We start from the raw sequence: 13,579 nt of genomic DNA on the forward strand, positions 1-13,579 counted from the left end.
CCTGAAAAGTTGCCGTCCAAAAAATAAGCAGAAGCAAACACCCTTTGCTGGAGACACTTGGTCTCAATAGCAGTGATACGTAAAAAATAAACAGCAGCAGCGTCCGTGAATAATGTTCCCTTTTCAGCGCAGCCAGTCAATAGTCCGTTATTCCCTGGCAAAATCAGAGTATTTCACAACAAACAGAGAAGTCTCCTTATTTCTCCATCATAAGGAATGGTGTCCGTTTTAAGTGTAGTCAGCGCTTCCGAGCACGGACTAACGAAAGGAAAGGTAAATGAAGTCTTTGTCTTGCGTCGCTTCGATGACAGGCGGGCGCCTTTAAGCACGGAGCGAGGATTATGGAAACCAGCAGGGAGGCACTTATCTCAGCAAGGTAGAAGCTTTTAGCAAGTTCGGGATAACGTCAAAAGGTAAAGGTCAATTCGTTTTCTCACCGCACCAAGTTGGCGCATTCTCCCTCGGTGGAGGAGAATAACGTCCCAAACAAGATTTTAATATTCACACACGAAGGGTTGTCGAGTTGTCACTTCCTCGCACACGAAAGGAGATATGCAAACACGAATGGATACGAGAGCTCCCACGGGCGTACCACTCAGCACAGACGATCAGGAGTTCAGAGGATCATGATGATTCAGGACCGGCAGGTTCCAACGGTAGAAAGAAGCCAAGCAATTAGTGTTAGGGGCGGGCCTCATTTAAACACAGGGTCAGCTGATACCTCTTCAGGCCACGTGGGTTCACACACAATCCGCTCACCCACCCAGATGCATTGTGGTACTAGTAGTGTAGGGGACTGTGGGCTTATGACTAGATGCAAGAAACTAGGCGTGGGATTACACACAATCTGCTCACCCACCCAGATGCACTGTGGTACTAGAAGTGTAGGGGGCTTATGGGCCTAAGACTAAGTGCACGAAACCAGATGTGTACAACTCCCCACCCACCGCATATTGGGAGGCGTCTGCTTCAATGAAATAAGGTTGTGTTTCGTCTGCATGACGTATAATGGTTTGAACCCAGCCATATGCAAATCAGTCTTGACCCTGTGCCTCATGGGTACAATCCAGCCTGAACTGCCAAGCCAGGTCCTCCCTGGACTGGAAACAAGCATCCTAGGACCGGTTTCAGGGTTTCAACCCTCTTCAGCCAGGATAGCTTGATTCCAGTGGAATGGAGAGCACGGGACCCACGTCTGGGCATACCCTTCCCACTCGGGGTGACAAATGCAAAAACAACAGTTGATGAACAGAATGCAGAACAATGTCATACATGCACCCCAGTACAGAGATCTGGGCCTAAATCCATCGTTTTTTTGCTCACCATGCCGTTTCAGTTTGAACCCAGCCATGTGCAAATCAGTCTTGACCCTGTGCCGCATGGGTACAGTCCAGTCCGAACTGCCAAGCCAGGTCCTCCCTGGACTGGAAACAAGCATCCTAGGACCGGTTTCAGGGTTTCACCCCTCTTCAGCCAGGATAGCTTGATTCCAGTGGCATGGAGAGCACGGGACCCACGTCTGGGCATAGCCTTCCCACTCGGGGTGACAAATGCAAAAACAACAGTTGATGGACAGAATGCAGAACAATGTGATACATTCACCCCAGTACAGAGATCTGGGCCGAAATCCATCGTTGATTTGCTCACCATGCCGTTCCAGTTTGAACCCAGCCATGTGCAAATCAGGCTTGACCCTGTGCCTCATGTGTACAGTCCAGCCTGAACTGCCAAGCCATCTTCCATGAATGCCTCTTCTGCAGCCACTAAAGCATTGTGAGAAGTTGGCCTGGCATATGCTGGTCACTAGTTAAAGTGGCCACCTTGCACCAGTCCAATTCGATTCTTATGGTAGATAGGTTTAAGACAACCTTTTAAAGAAAGCTATCCTAGTGGTAGCTGAGGGGAGCAGCCCTCAGGCTAAGTCTCAGAGAATGTAAAGCAGCTTGTTTTACCTTATAATCTCTTGAATTACAAAATGAAAGGACACCACACAGGTATATATATAAAATATATATGTATTTATTTCTTGACTTACTCTACTAATCTCTTTATGAGATTAGAAGTCAGGAACATATGTACAAATCAATGTTTCACAACAAATTAAGCACTTATATGGCTGGGGCCCTGGGGCGTAGCAGACCATATACTAAAAAAGAGGTATAAGAAGAACGACTTGAGAAGGGAGAAGGCCTAAGGTCTTCAGAAGCGCTGGGGCCTCACTAATCCATCCAAGGCAGGTGAGTAAAGGACCCACGGGAGACGCATGCAGTGTGAGAACACAGCTGCGGATCCCAATAGACTTCAATGGAGCAAGTCGAGGTTGGAATTTTAAAGTTTTAGGATACTTCGGGAGAGTCTACAAGCAAGTCACTTACAGGGTAATTAGTTCTAGAGCCAACACACACAGGAGCACTGGAGTACTCGAGTTACCTCACCCAGGGAAGCCGGGTGCATAGGTGTCTTTTGGTGTCGGGTCGCGGCGTCGTTTTCAATGGGAGCCAAAGAAGACTTGCTGCTTGTGAAGACGGAAGAAGTGTCCGGTGGAATCCAAGGCTGGATTCAGAAGAAGGAAGACCTGAAAGCAGAAGGGACAGTGTTCAAAGTCACTTGCCAGTGACCCGGGGCCAGGAAGATGGATGCCCACGGTTGTCGGGTGATTTCAGGTGATTCACTGGTGTCTTGACTCTTCAACCACGAGGTCCAGGAGGCGTCAAAGACGACCAGGAGCTGGATTCAGAATGTCCCACAAAGTCTGCAGCTTACTGAGGTGCAGGCAACCGGATTGGAGCCAACAAGCCTTGGCAACAGCAAGTCTCGTGGAATGTGAAGAAAGTCAGCGGTGCAGACCAGCATGGTCTGAGGCACTCACCCAGCAAGGGTAAGTCAGGGCAGGCCTGGAGCAACCAGAGGTGCCCTTTGGTTCAATGAAGAAGTCTTCAAGGGACCCACAAACCAGCCGGCAAGGGATCGCAAAGACGCCTCATGAGGATTCACTTCACAGGAGCCCACGGTCACTCAGGACGAGGTAGGCCTCTGATTTTCAAGGGAAATCCTGCTGGAGGCTTGGATCACACGTTGTCCAATGAACAAGTTCGTAGAATGTCGTGAAGGGGTTGCACTCGACAATAAGGCACGGTACCCGGGTATTGCTGTTCCTCGTCACTCGTGGGGTTTACTTGCCTCGGGTTTGCTGGGGACTCACAATGACCGTCGAGAAGTCAGGAAATCCACCTCCAGGGCTGCAGGGACTTCAGACTCCTGCGGGAGCGGGAAAGTTTGCGACCGTTGATTCAAAGTTTTGGTGCCTGCCACTCCTTGACTCCAAGGGAGATTCTTCATTGTTCCAGAGGTAGTGGAATGTCGAAGGTCCAGGATTCTTCTTCAGAGCATCATCCAGGGATATCTAGTTTGCAATGGCAAGGTTTCCCTATCTTATACTAAAGGAAAGGGAGGGATTAGCTCTATGACCACTCCTATGGGAGGGTCAGGGAAGTGGGTGGTTACATCCACTTCCCTTTGTCCAGTTTCGTGCCAGAGCAGGGGCAGGTAGCCCCTGAACCGGTTTGAGCTGGCATATGCACAGAGGAGCCTACTGCTCCCCCAGTGCAGGACTTCGAAGCACTCTAGGAGTGCACCCACCCAGCCCCAATACACTAAATCCTGTCTGGAAGGTGGTGACACCTCCCTGTGACAGGATGCCTATTGTTGAGCCTCCTTCACTGCGAGTTTCGGTCAGCAGCAGAAGGGCATCCCAGTGTCTGTGCTGGTGGCATCCATTTTGTGATGCCAGGGCTCTTTCAGGATTCTACCATGTTTCCACAGTAGGTACATGTCTACCCCTCTAGACATACCCCCACACCAGTTACTGGTGTGGGGGTATGATTCCAAAGCATTTGACACCAAACACGACATGTTTTGATGCAGCCATCCCAAAGTTAGCATTTACCGCTAGGTTATAATGCACTTAAAAGTATATGGTTTAACCACATCCACAAACAGCCACAGAGAATAGACTCTGAGGGCTGCAGAGGGGCCCTGCTCATGCAGAGGCACCCCCTCACATGTAAACCAAGCACCCTGCCCTCAGGATTGTTAGGGCCTGCCTTAGGGGTGACTGATAGGCTTATATGTGTGTGTAAGGTGAGATACAGGGAACCTATACCTCAGTGAGGAGTGCTAACACTACCTCACCCAGGCTGCAGTAGCAGGCCTGTGGGGTCAGATTTAGTCTGCTTCCCAGGGGTGGCATAATACATGCTTCAGCCCCTGGTAGGCCTGTGAAGTACCTATGTCCTTGGTACCTAAGGTACCATATACTAGGTGCTCATAAGGTACCACAGTATCCAATCACTAGTGCATCTAATATGCACTCCAAGTTGTTTAGAGAGAACAGAGAGGCTGGGGCGCTGATTAGCAGGGACCCAGCCAGACTATAGACAGAAACCAGTGTAAACATCAGAAAAAAGTGGGGGCAACATAAGTGCAGATCATACTCTCCTACAAGCATCATCTAAAAGGTTGAAAAAAGAGATCCTCCATCTGCACCAAAACAAGCATCTTCTGTATCCATGGATTTGCTCTTGGAGGAAATTCTGAAGAAACGAATTCCAAATTGCAAATTTTGACAGAGAGCTGGTCTAAAATGGAAGAAATATCCACCGTTGAACATAGTGTGGGTTCCTCCCTAGCCAAAGTTGAGAACCTTCACTCACAGATTAATTCTTTACAGAAACAGGTTGAAAACCTCGAAAATAGAAACCAACGAAATGACCTTTGTATTTATGGTCTAAAAGAAGGCTCGGAAGGCTCCGGCCCTATTACTTTTTTCAAGCAGTTCTTGCCAACAGTATTACATTTACCTGAGGATGTCCCTCTCAATATTCAACGAGCACACCGATTAGGTCCTCCACCTCCAACTGCTTCTAGCATGAGGAAGCCCAGAAGAATTTTACTATACTTCCTTGAATATACAGATCTCCTCAAGGTGTTATCAGCAGCCAGATCCATTAAACACATCTTCCGGAACTCAGCTCTTTTTCTCACAGGACTATGCAAAACCCACGGCAGACAGTCGCAAAGAGTTCCTAGCAATGAGACCAGCCTTACGCTCAATTGGAGCTCGATTTGACTTATTCCACCCTTGCCTCTTCAAAGTTACTTTTATTAACAATACCATTACGTACGAGGATCCCATTAAGATACTAAGTTTTCTCAACATGCACCGTCCAGAAAAGATGGATGTTCCCAGTTCACGTTTTAAATGACCCTTTCTAGCTTTGTTGGTCTTCACTTAACTCTTTTATTGACCTTAAACTTCCACTATGAGAGTTTAGTTTATGCATTAGTATAATATACTTGTTCACCTACCTTAATAAATTGTAATTCTTTTTTTCAGGTTATGCTTTCTATAGTATAGTATTTGCCTTAAAATTTTGACAATTGCTCTTGTTCAGTAATGTTTTTTGACAGTTACTAAGGCATTTTTCTCCTTACAGGACCCCATTCTCGTTTGATGTATCCATCTATTATGTCCTCTCTTCTTGGATTCTCTCTGCCCAACCCCACGGAGTCTGGACGTGTCATCCTTCCATGTGGTCTCCCCCCCATTACATGTTTTGGATTTTACGTAGGTATAGTCTTTCTTTTTCCATTGTTTCTTATGTTATGTTGTCTCTTCTTTGTCACTCTTTTGCTTCCTTTCTTTGACTATATCGTTTCTCATGTCTCCTTCTAGCACTTCTTCCTTCATCCTCTTCTTTCTATCTTCAATTCATTCCAAATGTTTTTTATATTCCTTATCTTCGTACTTAATATTAGGATTGTCCGATCTCATTGGTTACTATAATTCTTATTTTCATAATTATTCTAACAGTTACTATAATGGCTTCTATAACTCAAATTTTTGTGTTTATTGCATGCTCTATTTGTCATTTATATATTCTTCAAATGTTTTTCATAATGTTCATTTTATGTATTCTATTTGGCAATATTCATACTATGCTCGGTTCAATTGAATTTTCATTTTACTTGATTCATATATGTTCCTAAAAATTGTCACTTGGAATGTCAGAGACTTAAATTCCCCTATAAAAAGACAGCAAGTTCTTTCCCACTTATTCAAATTGGATAATGATATAGCTTTGATACAGGAGTCACATCTCACTGAAAGTGAATCACTAAAGCTTAAGAGGAATTAAGTAGGCGAGGTCTTTTTCTCACCGGGGAATGGCAAAAGACATGGAGTCATAACTTTATGTCATAAAGCACTGAATGCCAAACTCCTCTCACAAGAATCAGACAATGAAGGCAGATGGTTGCTCACCAAACTTTTGATATTGAAAACTCCAATATCCTTATTTAACATATATGCTCCTACCACTGGGAATGTCTCATTTTGGACCCGTATATCCCAATTACTATTACAATATCCCACAGAGAACCTAATTTTTGCACAGGATTGCAACCAAGTAGTAGACCCTTTCCGTGACCGGAATTCCAAGGTTTCTTTTATCCCCAAAAAACCGCAAAAAGCTTTTTTGCGCACTATTGAACAGAGAAATTTAGTTGATGCCTGGAGACTTTGCAACCCGGACTTGAGAGAATACTCAATTTTTTCTCCGCCTCACCAGACACAATCCAGAATTGACCATATTTTCATCACATGTAATATTTCCCAGTCTCTTCTTTCAGCAGACTTAGGCCCCATCCTCCTCTCTGACCATGCTCCTGTTACGATTCAACTTGACTTCATGCAACAATCCATGTTACCCAAGAGATGGCGCTTCAATAACTCCCTACTTCTTGATCCCAACTTTAATTCTTCTTTTACCACTTTTATTCACGAATATTTTCAATCAATCAAACTGACGCTCTTCCCTGTCGTTCAATCTGGGACGCATTTAAAGCTTCCACTCTTTATTTTATTATTAGGTACTCATCAAACAAACGCAAATCTTTTAAAACAATCCATAATACACTTCTTACTAAAATTAATTCATTAGAACATGCCTTTTACACCTCTAAAACAAATTCCAGCTTGGAAGATCTTATATATGCAAAGATAGGTTTTAATAAATCTTCGACTGAGAACGCTTCTTTATTTCTATTACGAGCAAGTGCGAAATATTACGGCGGCCAAAACAAATCAGGCAAATTGTTAGCCAATTATTTTAAGATTAAGCAAAACAGGCTTCACATTCACTCTATTATAGCTGATAACCAAACACCGAAGCACAAGGATTCTGTATTCAGTATTTTTCCAATATCCAAAAGCGAGATATTTCAGTTTCTAATCTAGACATTTTGGAATCTGATATCTCACAAGATGAACTATTAGCTGCACTCAAGACTCTCAAGAAAGATAAAGCTCCGGGCCCAGATGGATTCACAGTGGAATTTTTCTTACACTTCACCCACTTCCTTATCCCACACTTACACAATCTCATCTCCTCCTTTACCTCTTCCTGCAACTCATCAGGCTCATTTCTAGAAGCATTGATTTGTTTAATACCGAAAGACGGCAAGGACTCTAAATATTGCAAAAATTATAGACCCATCTCGTTGGTTAACATGGACTATAAAAAAAGTCAAAGGTATTAGCAATTGGATTAGAACCACATCTTCCTGTGTTACTTGGTAAGGAGCAATCTGGCTTTGTCAAAAACCGCAATATTACAGATAATACTAGACAATTTTTTAGTATTCTATCTAAGATGTCTCACCACTCCGATTCATTAGCTGCAATTGCTCTTGGTGCGGAGAAAGCCTTCGACAGAGTCTCATGGCCATTTATTTTCCACGCACTTAAATGGTTCGGCTTCGGCCCAGAAATCATTTCCTTGATTGCTTTGCTCTATTCAGAGCCCAGAGCAGCCATCTCTACCAATGGTCTTGTATCCTCCTATTTCTCTCTTCACAGAGGTATTCGCCAAGGCTGCCCTTTATCCCCATTTGTTTTTAATTTGGCGTTAGAACCTTTTCTTTCTTGAATACGGCAAAATCACTTCATCACGGGAGTTACATCCGGCTCCCAACACATAAACTAGCTGCCTATGCAGATGACATATTGATCTTTCTTTCTCAGCCACAATCCTCACTCCCTGTATTCTTACAGAGGGTAGAGGCCTATGGTTTAGTGTCGGGGTATGAATTGAATACGGACAAATGTGAGATTATGCCTTTAACCAGATACACGTTTAAAGAAGATTTTCTGATTTCCAAGTTTTCTTGGAACTCCAAACATATAAAATATCTCGGACTTTGGTTCTCTTCTTCCACGGCCACATCTATATCACTCAATTTAGATAAATGCATAGATAAATTACAGATGCTTACTGCGAGATGGCATCTGCTTTATCTTTCTTGGTGGGGACCATTTCTAATATACCGTTACCTATTCCAGCTAAATACGTTCATAAGATTAACTCTATAATGACAACTTTCTTATGGAACAACAAAAAACAAGAATGGCATTACAAAAATTAACACGTCCAAAATCAGAAGGATGTGTTAATTTTACCCATTTTCCCAACTATCATAAAGCTTTTCAACTGGAGCACCTATCACACTGGATTTCCTCTCAATCGCCTAACAGACTACTATGGGTTGACCTTGAAGCTTCATTTTTAGCACATTTTTCATTCCAAGAATATCTTTCTTTTACCCGCAAACCACAAAACAATTATACACCAGTAATTAAACATTCTTGCAGATTACTACACACCACTCTTTCTCTAACCCCACACGATTTTGATACTTTTCATCAATCCACAATTTGGCATAACAAACTCGTATTAATTAAAAATAAACCTATATACTGGAAAGTATGGAAAAATAAAGGCTTAATTTGGGTGTATCAGCTATTTGACCATGGTATACCACTTCAATTTTCTCAATCACAGGACATATATCATTTACCATCTTCCTTCAAGCATAAATTCTTACCTCTACAAACTGCAATCTCTGACTCATGTGCTCAATTCTCACATCCCCCCTCCTCATCCTCCCCATCTAATAACTTTTGGAATAGTCTTCTCTGTATACATCCTAAAGCATCTACTATTTACTCTTGCTTAATACATCCTCCTGCACATAAAGACAAATCTAAAACAGAACTCTCTTGGGAAGCTGACTTGAGAACTAACTGGCCCATTTCTTTATGGAACAAACAAAACATGGCTAAAAATAAGGAAATCCTCCAGAGCGCCTAGCACCACCCAAACAACCTGCACATTTACACGGGATACACGTTGCTACTCCTAGTACATGTTGGACTTGTTCTTATGACACTGCCGACTTAAAACATATGCTATTCACGTGCCCTTACGTCTTTGAGTTTTGGAAACAGATCTGGTCTCAAATAAATACAATTTTCAACACCAAAGCTCCTCTGTCCTTCACAATTGCGAATTATTGATCTACTATTAGAAGTTGCATTTGAACAGATAACAAAGCATTGGAAGGATACCTACAAATTGTCCTGTCTTGCCTGCTGCTATGCTGTCTGTCACAAACACAGATTAGACACAACTCTTGTCCATCCAATTTTGTTTGCCACAAAGCGATTACACCTATGGTCACCTGTCAAGCAATTTTTAGATGGTAGTGCAAAAAGATCCTTTATTTACCAACCTTCATTACAAGAATTTGGTAAGCCTCCTGGACTTCCTTTATTTTGTATCAACATTGCGTTCTTTGTCTTTTGAGTACTATTCATATGATATTATTTTGAAATAACATTATAGTTTCTATGCATATTTAATATGAACCAGTCTCTCTTTGCCTTTAGATTTGTATATCTCTACATATGCTTTTCTTTTTATACCAAATATAACCAGGTATCATCAATATCCTTTGCTTTCTGTTTATGTATTTACTTTATTCTTCCTTTCTTCACATGATTATATGCACAAAGTATTGTTGATAGCCTACTATTCCTACATAAGCTTATTTTTGGAACTTACAAAAAAGAAAATGGAGGGGCACCCCCTGTTGCAAAAATGTCATTTAATGTCCCAATTACTTTGTCATTTGTGGTTGATAACAAGTCTTCAACAAGGGGAAAACATGAGTACTCATCAACAACTACCATGAGATTGTGTCCATTGTTAAGGGGCCAAAAGAAAATCACCTGCAGTTCTCTCCTACACCTGCTTTGGGAGGTCAGACAGAACTAATGGATGCTGCATTGTTTTGGGAAATAAACAGTTGCACAAATGACAGGCCTTTAATTCTCTTTTAACTCTTTCATCAAGGCGAGGAAACCACACTCAGGCTTGAAGAGCTCTCTTGGTGGCGACAATGCCATGATGATCCTCGTGGGCTAGTTCAATGAGTTGTCGCAGAGTCTCTGGAATGACAATTCTAGAATTTCTTAATATAATGCCGTCTTGAGTGACAGGGTTCCCCGCTCACATTTTTTAATTTTCCAGATATTATCCAGTAACTGGTGGTCTTCAAGATGTTTAGAAAGCTGGTGAGTCTGAACTTCTCACCAATTTTAGTGACTGCTGGCAAAACAAAGATGAACCTATCTTCTGTCCTGCAGTGCAAGGTTGATTTATTTAAAAAGGGTTTGATATCCCCTTTCTTCAATCCACTAGGCACAGTGCCAGAAGAAAACAGGTATTAAGGATGAAGGAAAAGGCAGGTGTAACAGCCACAGATAAATAGATTGGAGTCCTGAATGGACACACATCATCTGCGGAGCCAGACTTTAGGGAGTTAAGCAAGGAGGAAACCTTGTTGTCTTCCTTAATCTTTAAGTGAGCTATGAGAGGAACGACAAAACAGGGTGTAAGAAAGTGGCTCTGTATATACTGCACCAAAGTAAGGTTCAGTGTGCACAGAGTCCACAGTCGCCAGAGGTTTGGCAGAGGCTAAAGTTAGATATAACCTTACTCTCTAAAATAGTAGCTTGGTCGAGCAGTAAGGCACTATCAGAGGACAGTGTAAAGCATTTGTTGTACACAATCAGCCAGCAAATGGTCTCACACACTCAAGAACTGAACTCTAGGCCAATTGTTTTGTATATAAAAATATATAGTTGTTTTTAGAATCGCAAGTAGGTATCAAAGTACTTTCTCAGAATGAGATGCTTCAGTTAGATACTTTCAATAAGCAATAGACTTTGAAATGCAATAGTTATAGTTGTTGCAATAGGCAACACAAGTTAAACACAATTATAACATTGAGCTCAATGGAAATTTTAAAGTATACGTAATTTCAATTACTTTGCATAGTTTCTTCTTATTCAGGGCTGGATCCTGGATGCAGCCCTGGTGCAACTCCTGTAAACAGTTGAAAAAAATAGTTTTTGTTACACAGGCGATTTTTAAGGAATATTTGTATATTTCAAAAATCGACAATTTAAAGAATTTCTGGCAAAAACCACGCAATGTTATCCTATGGAGGAAAGTTTGGTTATCGGTAATCACAGTTGTAATTGCTTTGCAGGGTCAGTGCAAAAGGTCCAGCACTGGGATCTCTCCTGATAACAGGTGAGTAATTTCGTTTTCGTTGATCGTGTGTGATTTTTAGTGAATATTTTAAAGTTTCAAAACTCGACACTTAGAAGAATTTCCAAGTGAAAACTAGTCAATGTTACTCTATGGAGAAAAAGTGAGTTATCGGCTTTCAGGTAAGTACTCGACTGGCAGACTCAGGTAGGTACAGTTGTTACACCCTCAGCGGCACAGGGCAGCCGGGTTCAGAGAGAGTAGGCCCAATGTTAGCCTATGGCGGGCAGGGGGCCTTTGGTTGGTGGCTGCTTGCAGGCAGGCCACGCGGCTTTTGGAGCTGAGCTCCTGGTCACTTACACAGGGCAAGTGGGGAAGTAAGATAGGATAGATGTTGCACTTCCAGGGGCATTCGGGCGGCTGGGTGCAGGGTGTTTTTGAGCTGTTGGGCGCTCAATGTATTTCAATGGAGCAGCTGCAAGACGAACAAAGGCTGCAAGCTCGGGGACGAGGATTCTTCGGGTGCGACCACCGGGGGCACGTCCTGGTGGTCTTTGTTCACTCAGGCGCAGGCCGGGCTCGGCGGGTGCAGAGTGTGCTGGATTCGCGGTTCCTGGCTTGGCACCAGGGGTTGTTGCTTGTTTGAGCAGTACCACTGCTCGTGGGAGTCCCTGTCTTTTAGAGAAGCAAGGCAGTCAGGTCCTCCGGGGTTTTCGAGGGTGCTGACCGCTGGAGACGCCGGGATTTAGCAGGAGCAGGTTCGAGGGTCGACAGGCCTGTAGGGCTGGGGCCAAATCAGTTGGTGTTGTCCTCTTGTTAGCAGCTGCACGGCAGGTCTTCTTTCTTCTTGTTCTTCTTGGTAGTTTCGGAATTGGGATCTGAGGAAGGAAGGTTCAGGGTGCCCCTAAATACTAAATTTAGGGGCGTTACAGGTAGGTGAAGGTCAGGGACCAATGGGTCCCTTTCCTGGAGTGGGTACACCCCCTATCCTGCCACTTTCCAGTGGTAGGGGGGGCAGGAGCCTAGTCCCGATTGGGTTGGGCTCCCCATCCTCAAGATGGCGAGAGCTTCACCTCGCCTCCCCCACCTGAGGGGTGGGGTTTGCAGAGGCTGGCATTCCCCCTTTCTTCACTTAGGTTTTCCCGCCGATCTTCCCACCAGAGTGGGGGTCAGAACTGGTAGGGGCCAGTTGCTGAGTAGAGCAAGTGGCCTGGAGAAGCTCACAAAGGCGGCATGCCTTTGAAGCCTCCCATGACCATCCTGGGGGAGGAGACCTAGCAACTCGCTCAGGACGTGCATTGTTGCAGACACACAAGAGCGGATGGCTCTCTACCCAGGGGTTAGACCAACATGTCTGCTGGGTGGCAGCCTAGGCAGCCTCTCAGTCAGGATGCTGGTTGTTGGTTAGGTTCAGAGGGCATCTCTAAGATGCTCTCTGTTGTGCATTTTACATTAAACCCAACCCTTGCATCAATGTGGGTTTAATGTGCTGAGTAGTTTGATATCAAACTTCTCAGTCTTCAGTGCAGCCATCATGGTGCTGTGGAGTTCGTGATGATGATCTCCCAGCACCATATACTCTTAATGGCCGCACTGCACTTACTGTGCCCAGGAATGGACCTGGGTACTGTAGGGTTACAGGGCTTATGCACCTGTACACACACCACTGCCATAGGGCACCCAGCTAGAGGGGTGACTGAGGTATGCCAGGGCAGTGGGTTTTGTGGGCATGGCACACAGGGATGTGTGCCATGTCGACTCTCTGTTTTGTTCTGCACCAAGACACTCAGCCTGCAAAGGCAGTGTGTGTGTGTCAGGGTACAGGACCTCTAAGGGTGGCACAATAAGTGATGCAGCCCTCAGGGGCCTTCTCTGGTCACAGGGCCCTGGGTACCTAGGGTACCATTTACCAGGGGCTAACATGTGGCCAGAGATGCCAATTGGGTTTAGGCTTCAATGCAGTTTTAGGGAAGGAACACAGGCCCTGGGTACCTGTTTGGCAGGAGCCCAGGGCACACTCAGTCAAAGTACATCAGCAATTCAGCAAAAATGGGGGCATACCATGCAAGAAAGATGGCACTTTCTCTCACAGGGCGAAAGCTTGTAACCATGCTGCATAAGAC

The 13,579-nt window shown here is 44.1% G+C and overlaps 1 long non-coding RNA gene across 1 annotated transcript in view; it reads left to right on the forward strand.

Annotated features, from left to right (window-relative positions):
- The window catches only part of LOC146798167 (uncharacterized), a 96,612-nt gene that overhangs the window by 15,608 nt on the left and 67,425 nt on the right, over positions 1-13,579 (forward strand). Inside the window, exon 2 of the long non-coding RNA XR_014968628.1 lies at positions 5,496-5,626. This is a non-coding gene — a long non-coding RNA (uncharacterized LOC146798167). The remainder of the gene's footprint in view (positions 1-5,495; positions 5,627-13,579) is intronic.

Source organism: Triturus cristatus, chromosome 9 (assembly GCF_964204655.1).
Source record: "Triturus cristatus chromosome 9, aTriCri1.1, whole genome shotgun sequence".
In the NCBI taxonomy this organism is placed as follows: domain Eukaryota; kingdom Metazoa; phylum Chordata; class Amphibia; order Caudata; family Salamandridae; genus Triturus; species Triturus cristatus.